This window comes from Antrostomus carolinensis, unplaced genomic scaffold, assembly GCF_000700745.2.
Source record: "Antrostomus carolinensis isolate BGI_N321 unplaced genomic scaffold, ASM70074v2 scaffold12826, whole genome shotgun sequence".
In the NCBI taxonomy this organism is placed as follows: domain Eukaryota; kingdom Metazoa; phylum Chordata; class Aves; order Caprimulgiformes; family Caprimulgidae; genus Antrostomus; species Antrostomus carolinensis.
This window is the reverse complement of record NW_010321223.1, coordinates 43,472-48,216: the sequence shown is the minus strand read 5'-3', so window position 1 is coordinate 48,216 and position 4,745 is coordinate 43,472.

Sequence of the window (4,745 nt, the reverse complement as noted above, 5' to 3'; positions counted from 1 at the left end):
AATGCAGACATTTCAGATCAGCAAAAGTGTTCTTGAAAAAGAAAATGTTATTCCATTTCAGCACAGGCTATTGGATTTCTTCCAGAATATACCTTACATGTAATAGAATATTAAAGGAGTGTCTGGATACTGAGGTCCTTCTTGACTTCCTGCCAGGGATTTTAGGGCCACACAGTCCAAATTTTAAGAAACTGGTGAGATTTTAACCATAGAAAACTGCTAATGGTAGTTTGGGGATAAAAATGAAGCACTGAAAGCCATAATCTTTGCATTCTACTCAACCACCCTGCAGTTTTCTGTTGCTGCAGGCTGTGCTACAGAATTCAGTAACATTGGCATTTGGAGTTATCAGTAAGCAGAGCAGGTAAATCTTTACACTCTTGAGTTATTAGCTCCCCAGCTTTACCGAGCACTAATGTGGTTACTTCCAGCTGTTATTTCATGCTGCTCTGTATATTGCTTTTAAGTGCTGAAAGCTTTTATTTTATAGAAAAAGCACTCTTTTTTAAAAAGTGTATACATGTCAAAATCTTATAATTAGTTGTTTAAGTACCATGACTATAAATTGTTCTTTGGCAATGTGGCAATACAAACTTTTCTAAATTTCCAAGTGGTTGAGCAGAAGAAATCCGGATTGAAAGAAAAAAAATGAGCAGTGTGAGGAGTAAGTACAAATGGACTAAAGAATAGCTGGGACTTCTTGAGCTTTGAAACAGATGACCCCCTGAAGTGGGACTGCTGGACACGAGAGGGAGGGAGGTGGGCTACAAGTCAGCAAACAGGCATTGCTCTGAAAGTTTGGAGGTGATCATCTTTTCACAGAAATCCACAGGGAAATTAAATTACCTTCAACAAATGTATTTTTTATGATTTGAGGTCTTGCTGCCCACAGGTGACCATCATACCTTGCTGCCATACTTGGTGCAGCACTGGGGATGGCATAAGGTGCCCATGCCCTGGGACTCTGGTTTTCCTTTTTAGGCAGACCATGAAATCTGCTTGTGCTAAGATTACAGAGAGGCATTGCCAAAGTGTGGACCTACTGATTCATGGGCAGATGTTTCCATATAGGCATACTGTGCCACCACTCTCATGATAGCAGCCAGCTTGTGAGGTATGCTGGGGCAACAGGCACATAAACAGCTGCAACTGTTCGCTTGGGGAATATGTGCTCGGTGCCCAAGGGTCAGCAATGTATAAAATTAAAATTAAGAAGAGAATGAGTGCTTCAGAAAATGCCTGCCAAAAATTGTTATTTTGATCATGTGATTTGCTTATGCAATTCTTCATGCTCACTTTGAAAACTCTGCATCCTGTTTTTCTTTAGTCATGTATGTTACATATTAAACAAAATTGATTGTTCTTTTTTTCATTTTATTTTCTCTGATAATTTTGATGTGCCTAGGCACAGAAGCAGTCAGTGTGGTTGAAAAGAGGAGGGATCAGCCTAAATGTCTGTAGCTAAGTTTTACTAATTTATTGAAAGCTTTTGGTTTCTAACGAGGAAGTAGGAGGACAACGGTTGTAGGAATGCAAAGTTCTCTGAGTTGTATTTGTGCACGTGCACAACTCTGACAAGTTCTCTTCTAGCCATAAACTTATTTTACTGTTTGAATGCCTTGAATTCTGTTTGATATACAATATTCAATAATTCAGTCCCAGATTTAAGCACATTATCTTGGACAGATTGAAAGCAACCGGCAGTCTTCACAGGTGACCAAGAAGGCCAATGGCATCCTGGCCTGTATCAGAAACAATGGTATCCCGTGGTCAGCAGGACCAGGGAAGTCATCCTTCCCCTGTATTCAGCATTGGTGAGGCTGCACCTTGAATACTGTGTTGGGTTTTGGGCCCCTCATTACAATAAGGGCGTTGAGGCACTGGAGCATGTCCAGAGAAGGGCAACAAAGATGGTGAAGGGGCTGGAGAACAAGTCTTATGAGGACCAGCTGAGGGAACTGGGTTTGTTTAGCCTGGAGAAGAGGAGGCTGAGGGGAGACCTTATCACTGTGTACAACTACCTGAAAGGAGGTAGTAGCGAGGTGGGTGTGTGTCTTTTCTCCCAGGTAACAAGTGATAGAACAGGAGGCAATGGCCTCAAGTTACTTCAGGGGAGGTACAGATTGGATGTCAGGAAAAATGTCTTCACTGAAAGGGTTCTCAGGCACTGGAATGGGCTGCCTAGGGAGGTTGTAGAGTCACCATCCCTGGAGGTATTTAAAAGACAGGTAGACCAGGTGCTTAGAGATAAGGTTTAGTAGTGGACAGGTACAGTAGGACTCAATGATCTCAAAGGTCTTTTACAACCAAATGATTCTATGATCTGTGCTTTGGGAATGGTACAAGTAAAAATTCTAGTTCCACCTTTAGCAAAGACTTTTCCCAAAGTATATGGGAGGGAGGCGGAAATTCATAGTTAAAAGGATTTGCTTGCCATAAACTTCAGCAACAGGGGCTGTGATTAAAAAAAAAATAGCTTTTTAGCTTGTCATAAGGTCCTTAGCAAAAATATAAGGTGAAGGCAACATAGTTTGTTTTTCTGAGGAACACATGGAATAGCCTACACCATAATGGCTGAACAGATGAATTTTGCATGCCATTGGAGACTTGTTCTCACTGTAGAGATTCCAGTAAGTCAGTTTGCCAATGTTACAGTTAAGGCTTTTCATCAGTCTTGCATTTGTGTTACTTAGGTAGTTTATTTCAGAAGTGCATATGGCTCACATATCTAATCAGGTTCATGTAACTGATCTGTATCTGTTTGTGATTCTACCCTCTTCACCTCCCAGTGAGTTGTACCTTTCTTGTGCAAATAACCTGACACTACTGCCTCTGCTTGATCTCTGTGCTACAGATGTTTCTAATTAACTATACTGTGACAGGCCAGGAGGATATAGTTACAGAGGTTGACAGGTCTCAGAGTCCTTGGAGGCACTCTTCTATCACCTGATGCATTCCTTGTGCCAACATCTCTTTGGTAAGCTTTCCTAATTATTACAGCCAATAATTACCTCTATGTTTAATATGGAGAGCATGGAGTGATAGTGTCTAAAAGTCGGCAAAGAATGCAGGCTTCCAAGGACATTGAGATATTGGTCCTGCCATTATGCCTGATTTCAGGGGTTTTTTTACATTCTGTTTTTTTGCTTTGCACCATAAATGCGCTTAGGCTTTCTTTGCTGTTCAAAATCACAAATAAGATTCCCTTTTCCTGCTTCCCCCTCCCCCTGCCCGGAGTAATTTATCAAGATTTAATAACCCACTGGAAGGACTGTGATACTCTAGCTTTCTTGGAAGATTTAGATTGTAAAGATCATTTGCAGCCAAACATTGGCATGCAGTTTTCTATGGGCCAACTTCTTTGTATTACAGATTTTAGGTGGTGATCATGCTATGTAAGACTGGGTCAGAGAACCATCAATTAGAGAGTACTTGCATATACATGAGGAATCTCTTGTGCTAAATGAGCATGAGTGTTCCTTGGTTCTGGGTGAGCTTTGCATTTAGAGGCACCTGGAAGTGATGAATAGTGCTTATGAGGAGGATATTGCACCTGCACCTGGAGATAGATGGATATCCTGAAGGTGTCTTTAGCTCACTGCTTGGTATTATCAAGCAGAAGTAAATGTGCATGCACACTTCATTAATGAGGAACAGGGGATACCTTTCCCTTAAAGAAAGACTGATTCTTCCTTGGACTAGGAAATGAGAGCTGCCTGTCTAATGAATTTAAGACTGGGAATCTCATTCTCTTAGATCTATCACTTGAGAATAAGAATAATTATTTCCTATTACTCTTCATGGAATACAGTTACAATTGCCCTACTGTAACAACGTTCACATTAACAATTGTTAATGTCTTCCTAATTTGAGGAAATAATCACCTCTTCATGTTTCATCACCAGAGAACATTCTTACATTGGAAAAGCATTTGGAATTCACTGAATAAGCAAAGGCTACTTATGACACTTATGATACTAATGTTTTGCTGCTTCTTCAGACTTCCTTCACTAGGAGGTTCTCCCATAACTGTCCAAGATGGGAAAACTGCAAAAGGAGCAGAGATTTCCAAAACAGAGGAGAACAAGAAAGAAAAGGAAAACAGAGGAGAGGGCAAAACCATCCTTATCTTACTTGCTTATTTTCACTTCCTTCCACTGTCACTGGAGATTAGCAGACGTCGTATTGTGAGGATATTATCTTCATATTTTAAAAAGTGTTTGTCCAGTGGCTGTCTAGAGCCAATACTATGTAATGCTATGCACACTAGCATTCAGTTATATTTCAACAATTCCTTTTAGGTCCGTTTTCACTAAATGACTAAAGCACATTACAGCTGTGTTCTTTTTTGTTGGAGTACAAATGGTTAATCTTCAGTCATGTGGATTTTCCATATTATTTCAGTTCTTAGATCTGTCAGAGCTACTGGTTCAAAGTCAGTTCCTAATACATGTGTGTGTGAAAGGGAGGAGGAGAGGATTTACTGTAGGACCTCAGGGAACTCCTTGTATTGTAGGAGTGTGATGGCTGACTACTGGAGTATTTCAAAAACACCTCTGGAAAGAGAGCCCACCCCTCTAAATAATGTTGATTGGTGCAATTATGGTTCAGGAATGTCTGTGAAAGGATCACTTCTAGCGTGAAGTGATATTCTATGAAGTAGTTTTTTGACAACTGAGAAACTATAAAATTAATTTTCTTCTGCTCTCATAATAAAAGTCATTAGTTTGTTTTCTCATAAACAT